Below are 9,635 nucleotides of genomic sequence, written 5' to 3' on the forward strand. Positions count from 1 at the left end.
CACATCGACTGGTTCGGAGCTTGTTGCCCTGCGAGGTGCCGTCGATTATATCAAGCAACAACCAGCTGAGTGATGGGCGGTATTCTGCGACTCAAAGGCGGCTCTACAATGTCTTTCGTCGGCACTTCGCCGCGGGTCGTACGAACAACTTGTGTGGGAGATACGAGATATGCTGTACTATGCGACTGAAAGAGGACACAACGTTGTCTTCCAGTGGATACCTAGTCATTGCGGTATCTCCGGCAACGACCTCGCCGATGAAGCTGCCAGAAAAGCACATGTAGAGACGAACCTTGTTTCTACACTGTTATCTAGGATTGATGCGGCTCGATACCTAAGTAAGCTGGCGCAGAACATGACACTCCAAGAGTGGCAAACATCACTGTTCACACACCATCGACTGTATTCTCTCGACCCATCCCTACGACTGCGGCTACTACCTGGTCTTTCCCGGGGGGAAGATACAGTGTTGTGCCGTCTGCGTCTGGGTGTAGCATTCACCAACGCCTACTCATTTAAGATAGAGATGGCCGACAACGCCGAGTGCAACGACTGTGCCGTTGAGGAAACTATTGAGCACCTTCTGTGTTACTGCCCGACATACGCAAATGAGAGGCTTCACCTCAGCACTGCACTAAATCAAATGGACGGAACAGCTTTCACTGTCGCGAAAATATTCGGACCATGGGGCTGCCCATCACAGTTCCAAAAGGCAACGAAAGCGCTGTTGCGTTTTCTCAAGGATATCGGACTAATTCGCCGTTTGTAATGTCAAAGGCGAAACTGTTACGCTGGCTGAAAGAATGACTTTTCTCTCCTCCTCTCTAACTTTCCTCCCCCCTTCCCCAGTGCAGGGTAGCCTACCGGGTTCAGCCCTGGTTAAGCTACCCGCCTTTCTTTTATTCTTATTCTCTCTCTCTCTCTCTCTCTGCGAGACAAAAATTTGGAGGCGACCCTAATCCCTGAATTATTTTTCTACTAGGGACATCCGCAAGCCGGTGTTCATATGCTCTGATATATTCCATTTGTTAACATTATGTTTCGTCGCACTGCGGAAGTGGATCTCGGAGGCTATGCAGATAGAAGTGCGTGGTTGAGATCTTCTCCGCCAGGCGTCGCAACGATCCCAGCTGCTCACAAGAAAATCGTCTCCTCCTTCATTGAAGTCATTCAATTCAATTTCGGTAATTATCCTGATAGTTAATTGGCCCTTATGTGAACCCATGCTTGCGTGTCATATGCATCCGATATAACTCCTCAACCAGAACCATTGGTTTCATGCCAGTTTTATTTTCACAAGATTCTATTAAATATTCTGAAAACGGGAAGTGAGTTCTCGATAGGAGCTCCTGGAAGGGAAACAAGACTATCACTTTCCGGTCGTGCCTCTTAAAAGCGTAGTCACATGTTTTGTGATGACACGGATGTCAATCAGTCAACTGAATGGTCAATGAGCTGTCGCGGTTGTCGCGATCCACTCAATGGTCATGGTCGGAATTTCCTCTTTAATTGGATATTTTACTTTGGATACGGGTAAGCTTGGTATCAATAAGTATGTATATAGCTGTTATCGTAGTAACCGAACGGGTTACTTATGTGCTAGTGCAAAACATCGGCAGGGACGTAGTTTTTAACGCGCATTCTTTTATCTTCGTTTATATCTACAAGCTGATGTGGCCATTTTGCCGCATACTGGATCCGAACTCGTGAATGGAAACATCAAGACGGTCGGGAAACCAACCTCATAATTTGCAGGTAATGTGTGTCCCTCTGGTCTGTACTTGTCTGCGTGTCCCTCTTTCAGAGTTCACGGAAAAATGAATCTGGCATGATGATTTAAAGGGAAGGTGAACGGTGTTACAAAACAAAAGAAAGAAAATCGTGACGCTGTGTCCGTTCTTAGTGCCTAAAGTGAAATCACTAACTCTGAAATACAGAGTGTTAGCACTTGGACAGATCACCTGTTGCCACAGGCATCTGCACGGGGTGAAGGAGGAGCAGAGGTGGGAGTCTCTCCCCCCCCCCCCCCATCCCGCTTAATCACGGAATTCGGGACGCGAAGTTTGCCTAACCCAATTACGCTGTCGGACCTGCCGCGTCATTGTTTAAAAAGCAGGATTATCCCCACGCAGATTTTTGACCATAATGGCGGCCGAATCACCTCTGATGTTGGATTCGAAGAACTGTTTGCTGCCCGTCTTTACTCCCGGAAAGCCAGGTACCAAATGAAGGCCATTGTGAGACGGGCGTCATCACGCCATTTTCAGTTTTGTTTTGTGGGTACTGGGCTTGCTGCGTCCCGTCCGTAGTTAAAGCAAGGGAGACGGAGGCTTCAACTCGTAACAAACAACAACAATTTATTTAACTCTACGCTGCATACGGCGGGGTCGGTCCAGGCACACGAGACGACGACGACGACCATGATCGGCGGCAGCAGCAATCGGCCAGCGCGGGTGGCAGCGCGGGTGCCTTCCTGGCGTCCCAGGCACGTCTCCCTTGGGCGGCGCGCAGGCTGCCCCTTTTAAGCCGCGCAGATGGGCCACGCGCACCGCGTCTGCGCAGCACGTGGCGCTATCTCGCGATAGCCGGTGGGCGTGGTTCCCACACATCCCCCCCCCCTCAAAATGACGTGGTGGGGACCGGAGGATGGTCCGGAAAGGCCGGCTGCAGGGACCCTAAAGTATAGCGAGGACAATGAAAACCAGTAAACATTTCCTTCTCGCCACCAACAAAGTTATGTGCATTCAACGCATAACAAGGCGAACGGGACATTAAAGTAGTCTGGGAAGGCCTATGATTGCTTCCTCCTCCCTCCGAAATTCGTGGAAAAACGGAACTGGAAAAAAGTACAAGTAAAGGGAATGAGTCATTTTCGCAAACCCCTCTTGTCCGTCACCGGGGACGCAGGTTGTACCACTTGCATGGTGGTGTGGGTGACTGGGTGGCCAAGCCCTGGTGAGGCATATCTGGATCATCAGCTGCTGAGTCTTGCCGTGCACAAAATGGTTTCAGATCTGAGACATGAATAGGGCCACACGCTTGATTAGTTAAGCAATCTTTCAGCATGTACGAGAGCCTGGATTTCTGGGTGATTCTATACGGTCCGTCCCACCTGTTACCTAAGGAAGCGGCAAAACCTTTCGAGGCGTCGCTGAGCGGATGTGTCCGCTTCAACACGAAGTCCCCAACCTCGAAGCTAACGTTTTGTCGACGCTTGTCACACTGTCCTGCCTGTTCCATTCGGGACACATCGAGGTGCTGTCTGGCTTGTTGTACCGCGTCGGTCAGCCTCTGTCTCAGGTCCCCTGCAAACTTTCAATAAGGCCTTGAAGAAGCGGTTGCACATGCCAAAGCACTGTCCTGCGGAAAGCGCAATTCTTTGCCCAGGTTAAGTTGAGCAGGAGTGAAGCCTGTTGAGCGATTAACTGTCGTCCTAGTTGCGAACGCTATTTCTGCCAGTTTCAGGTCCCAATCTTTATGACGCTCAGTATGCGCGACAAGCATAGATTTCACATTTCGGTTTACCCGTTCCGTGATGTTGGCTTGCGGGTGATACACAGACGTGCGCTTATGACGAATTCCCAAAGCGTCACAGGAATCCGTGAACACCTTGCTGGTGAAGTACGTCGCGTTGTCCGTGATCAGCTGGGCAGGGAATCCGAACCTCGTGAAGGTTTCGAGAAGGCAGTCCCATACTTTCTGCGTAGTGAGCTTGCGCAAAGGAAACAATTCAACCCATTTCGTGAAATGGTCAGTCACAACAAGCAGATACTGGTTTCGCCGCGGACTCATGGGAAACGGGCCCATTACGTCACATGCAACAATCTGCCATGGCGATGTACTCTGAGCTGACTGCATTGTTCCTAACGGTAAACCACCACGTGGTTTCGCCTTTTGACAAACTGAACAGGAACGCGCGTAGTGTAATACATCCTGTTTCAAACCTGGCCACGTTACAGTACGACACAGCTTCTCGTAAGTCTTCTGCCCTGAAGAGTGACCAGCTAAAGCACCGTCATGGTAGTACTTTATGAACAATTTGCGAAGTTTGCGAGGAATGACAACTCGAAACGGTGACTCCACACTACCTTCGTCAACTTGAGGAAAGTACCGGAACAAGAGGCCTCCTTCTCCGAGCAGGTAGCAGTCGGTCTCCTCGTCGCTTCCGGTGTCAGTTGGATCACGAGCCGCTAGCTTTTCTGACACCTTACGACAAAGGCCATCGCCCTGCTGTGCTGCAAGGAGCTCCTGTTTACTCACCAAAGTACCCCAACGTGACTGCATTGTCACAGCTGGTGTCGTAACCGCACACACTGTTCCGGCTCGACCTGGGGTTCGATAGACAAAGGTGCACGTGAAAGTGCGTCGGCAACTGTGTTAGTGCTACCCTTCTTGTACTCGATGACATAGTCGTAGCGCTGCAAGGTAAGAGCCCATCGGGCCAATCGTCCCGAGGGATTAGGCAGTCGTTTCAGCCAAGAGAGCGCTTGGTGATCAGTCTGAATGACAAACTGAGCCCCGTCCAAAAACATGTCAAACTTTAATGCGAAAATGATAGCCAGGCACTCTTTTTCTGTTACCGAGTAGTTTCGTTCCGCCCCGGTCAGAGTGTGGCTTGCGAAGGCAACGGGCCTCAGAGCGCCTGCGCATTCCTGCAAAAGTACTGCGCCAAGTCCATAATCGCTGGCGTCTGTCTGTAACACAAAAGGTTTGTTAAGATCTGGCAGCTGAAGGGAGGCGTTACTGGTGATCGCTTTCAGAAGAGTGTCGAAAGCGCCTTGTTGCTCACCGCTCCAGAGCCATTTCGCGCCTTTCTTCAGCAACTGAGTTAGTGGTCGGGAGATGTCTGCGCACTGCGAAATGAAGTCACGATAAAAAGCAATCATTCCGAGAAACCTTTGCAAGCTCTTAGTGTTCTGGGGTGGGGGGTAATCTGCAATTGCCTTCAGTTTATCTGGGTTTGGTTTTAGTACGCCGTTGTCGAAAACAAACCCAAGAAGGTTGATTTTGTTAGTAGCGAGCTGCAGTTTTCCGGGATGAACAGTTAGACCGGCTGCTGACATGCGCTGTAGCACCGTATGCAAGTGTTCAAGATGCTCTTCAAACGTGCGCGAAAACACCGTCACATCATCAAGATACCAAAGTGCATAATTAAACTTTGCATCACCCAAGACCATATCCATCATGCGCTGATAAGAACTCGGACTATTGGAAAGACCAAATGGCATGCGCACAAACTCGAACAAGCCTCTATGACATGTGAATGCCGTTTTCGGGATATCGTCAGGGTGGACTTCGATTTGCAGATACCCACGAGAACAGTCGATAGTGGTGAAGAACTTTGCGTTTCCCAGCGCGTAAGTTATGCTCGATATTGCTGGCAAAGGGTAGGAATCTCTCACCGTGACTGCGTTGAGCCTGCGGTAGTCCACACAAAGACGTGCCGTACCATCTTTCTTTGGGGCCAATACCACAGGGAAGGCCCACGGACTGTCCGAGGGTCGTACGGCTCCTGTGTCGATCATTTCGTCCAGGGCTTTATCGAGAACGGCTCGCTTGTGCTGGCTCAGCGGTCTCGGGTTGCAACGCCATGGCCGGGCGTCGCCGGTATTGATGCGATGCACTAGGACGTCGGTCTTCCCAGGACGTTCCGTAAACATTCCAGAGAACGGTGTCAGCACGGCCTCTAGCTGCTTCCGTTGGTGGTTCGTTCCCATGAAGTCGCTGAGGGACTGCATGACTGCTGACGGCAGGGTGGTGTGCATGGCTGCCACGCCTTCCGCGTGTCTTGGTAGAGGCACGAAGTCTATCTTCTCCGCAAAGGGTGTTGTCTCGGACTGTCCGTGAAGGCGGTAGCCTCTTGCAGGAAAGTCGAGTGTGAGCCCCTCGTCTGCAAGAAAATCTCGACCGAGAAGCATTGACACTGATAGACCAGGCAAACAAACAAATCGCTGGCGCTTCGTTTTTCCATTAAAGCTTATCCGTAAACGAACACAACCTTCAGCGTTTGATACGTGGCTTGATGCCATTCGCAACTGAACATTTGAGTTACGAAACTTCGTCTTTTTAGCTTTACACTTCTCAAGCAACACGTCACCGATTAGCGAGATTCCTTAACCGGTATCAAGAAGAGCAGGTACGGTAATGCCCAGCGCTTTACTTTCATCGTCGGTTCTGGAGACTGCGCCTGCGTTACGCGGCAAACAGAGGGAACGATGACTGACTCACCAGCTTGATGTTCGTCCATTACACGCTCCGGACAGCTTTGCACGCTCCTGGCATTTACGGCCGTGGGCTGCGACACACCGCCAGTGGTTAGTGTCGCCGGCCGAAGCAGTTTCCCGAACCTGCATTCGCGCTACGGCGCGCAAAGCATTGCCGCCTCACATGACCAGTTTGACCGCACTGGTAGCATACGACATGAGTATGTCTGCGTTGGCCAGTTAACCTATCACTGAAATCACGCCTTTCGGCGGAGTGGCTCCCGGAGTACCCATAACAGGAACGCCTGTCGCAGTCGGCTCGCGCAGGACTTGTGAACCCGGCGTATCGGGACTGGGGGTCCGACCGACTATGCTCTTGTATGGCTCCAGTAAGGAGCGAGCGCTCTGCACTATGACGCTGCTCCGCGGACACTTGCTCCCAGGGACAACTTACCCCTGATACGGTATTCAAAGGGGCCCCGCGCCGCCCTTGCTCATGTGCGAAGGGGTCCAGGGCGCGGGAGGAGATAGCCGTGAATGCGCCTGGGCTCGTCAGGTCGCATGAGGGACTGGCTACGGGGGCGCGCCAAGCCAGTGACGGCTCAAGAGCAGATTGCGGCGCTGGCGGTGGCACGTAAGTGCTCTCAGCTAACAGCGCGTCTTGTACACCGCGGGCCTCCCGTGCGAGGTGCTCAAGGGTTTCGAATGTGCGCCCATAAAGAAATGGCCTGAATCTGGGATGACTCTGTCGAATGACCCGAGCTACTTGGTCCCTTTCCGAGGCAGTCGGTGCTGCTCAGCGATGCAGTTCCTGCATCGTCCGGACGTACTCGAGCAAACTTTCGTCCGGATGCTGGATTCTTAGTTCGAGCTCCCGCTGGACTCGCAGCTCGTACCCAGGGGGCAGAAATTCCTCTCGGAAGCGTTGTTCAAATTCTGCCCAAGTGGTGAAAGGCGTTTGTAGCCTCCACCACCGTCCTGCGGCATCCCGTAAAGCCAACGGCAGGATTCGAGCCATCACGTGCGCTTCCGAGGCACCGGTCGCTCTGACATACCTGTCCATTTCCTCTAGGAAGTAAGCCACCGATTTCGGGTCGTCGTAACCCGTGTACGTGGGTAGCGTGGCCGGAGGTAGGAGCTGTGGTTCGCCGGCCCGAGTGCCGATGCGGTCCATGACCGTGTTGCACAACTCAGCGACACGCTGAAATGTGTTCAGCTGCTGTGCCAGCAGCTGGTCAGCCTGCTCGTGCGAAGAATCCTGCTTGCCGCCGGTCGGCATGATCGTTCCGGACCGGAGGTGCTTTCCTTCTGCCTGCGCCCTGAAGAGAAAAAAAACCGCGCAACAAAACAACACGCACGAGAGTGCGCTACCCGGAGACTCAACGAACAAGACGAGGGACTGGACCTACGTCCACCGTGCTATTCCTACGGGCGGGAGCAAAAACCACGTTGGGCGCCAACTGTGGGTACTGGACGTGCTGCGTCCCGTCCGTAGTTAAAGCAAGGGAGACGGAGGCTTCAACTCGTAACAAACAACAACAACAACAATTTATTTAACTCTACGCTGCATACGGCGGGGTCGGTCCAGGCACACGAGACGACGACCATGATCGGCGGCAGCAGCAATCGGCCAGCGCGGGTGGCAGCATCCGTCCTTCCTGGCGTCCCAGGCACGTCTCCCCTGGGCGGCGCGCAGGCTGCCCCTTTTAAGCCGCGCAGATGGGCCACGCGCACCGCGTCTGCGCAGCACGTGGCGCTATCTCGCGATAGTCGGTGGGCGTGGTTCCCACAGTTTTTACATTTCGTCGTCTATTGTGAAGCATGTCGGCTTTTGGACTCCACCAAAGCGGAGAGGTGGGTGTTTCGCATCAGTGATGGAAGGAGGTATGCCCCCCCCCCCCGCTTATGGGTAAACTTGCACACGCCTATGCCTGTTGCACTCCATCTTTGAAACGTACTACGTAACGCACACGCACTGCCTTGACGTACAAGATAGAGGAGAGCGGCGAGGACACCTCTCGAGACGAATAATCGAAACCGCAGCGGTGGTCACTCGGTAGAGCCTGTACGTTCACTGGTAGATTTAGCCTTTGAATACACGTTACAAGTTTGCGTCCGACGTGCGGCGCAATGATACAGCAGCGGGTTCCCAGGCGCTTAGACGTATCACACTCTAAGAAAAAAAGCAGGACGCTTGGGAGGTGGCACTCATCATCGGAGAGCTGGCCCACCAGGTCTGGGCCATCCGGCAAGGGGAACGTGCCGTTCAGGTCGAAGGACTTCGAGCCATCACCTGAGACACCGCCATCATATTCGACGGAGGGTGGAATGGGAGCGGGGTTAACAGCTCTTCTCCCCGCCTCGCCCGGAGGAAACTGCCGGACCATACTAAAAGAAAGTTTATGCATACCACGTATGTGATTCTCTTTAAAGAGCCGCGTGGACTTTTTTGGAGGTGATTATACCTTCTTACGAGAGTCGTGGGACACGAAAGATGCGTAAACTGTCTCTTTACTCTTTCATGCGCAGAAGTGAATTTTTGGCAGAAAACAGTTTCGTGCAAAAAAACTGTGAATTCGTTTTGAGATAATGATTTTCTCACAAGCAAAAAGTAGCACCTTTACTTTAAAAGATGTGTGGTGGTCACCTCAGGTCACCACCATGTACTCAGGGTCTACCAGTCAGTGTCGGTGGCAGGCTGCAAAACAATTCTTTTTCCCGGCAGGAGCACGCAGACATTGTATATACCACACATCCTTCTCAATCTTGTAGGCTCATTAAAGTATTTCGCAAAGCTACTCCTCCAAGCCCCAAGAAAAAAAAAAATTGGCCGCGTATCTGCGTGCTTCGCTGCAAATGTCGTCTAAAGACGATAGAAGAGGCGCTGCGTGAGATATGGACGCCATCTGGCAATACGTCGGGAAACATGAGTGCTGTGTTGCGGGCCGGTAGTCCCGGCGCAGCAGCAGGCGAAGACCGGCGGTGACCAACGCGACTTGCGGGGACGCCAGCCAGCCCGAACACGCGGTTTGGCACGAAGCGCTGAAGCAGAAGAAACGTCCGCACTGAACGAGTACTCTACACACACTTTTTTATTTACACGTCGCCTTGGTAAAACAGGAATGTGGCGCCCCATGGCATTCGTACAGTGCAATACAGAACCGAAACCGAAACACAACAATGAGCTCGTGCAGAGGGCACGGAGGAAGGCAAGCTTCAGCGCAGTCGCATTTTCAGCGAAGCTTAAGAAACTAGGGTCTTTAGAATTACGTATGTATGCATTTTCTATTAAAGGAACACACCACCTAATACTTACCTAGCGATGTTGCGCCTCATATATGCGTGATATTTACTTTTTGATCGACAACGTTCACAAGTATGAAGAGCCGTACCAGTTCAAGAAGGCTGGCCCTTGGGCAAGTGGTTCAACTT

General features: G+C 52.3%; 1 pseudogene; it reads right to left on the minus strand.

Annotated features, from left to right (window-relative positions):
- Positions 1-2,892: 2,892 nt before the first annotated feature.
- On the minus strand, positions 2,893-7,655 carry LOC125759492 (uncharacterized; annotated as a pseudogene).
- Positions 7,656-9,635: the final 1,980 nt, after the last annotated feature.

The sequence above is a fragment of the Rhipicephalus sanguineus genome, chromosome 8 (genome assembly GCF_013339695.2).
Source record: "Rhipicephalus sanguineus isolate Rsan-2018 chromosome 8, BIME_Rsan_1.4, whole genome shotgun sequence".
Lineage (NCBI taxonomy): Eukaryota > Metazoa > Arthropoda > Arachnida > Ixodida > Ixodidae > Rhipicephalus > Rhipicephalus sanguineus.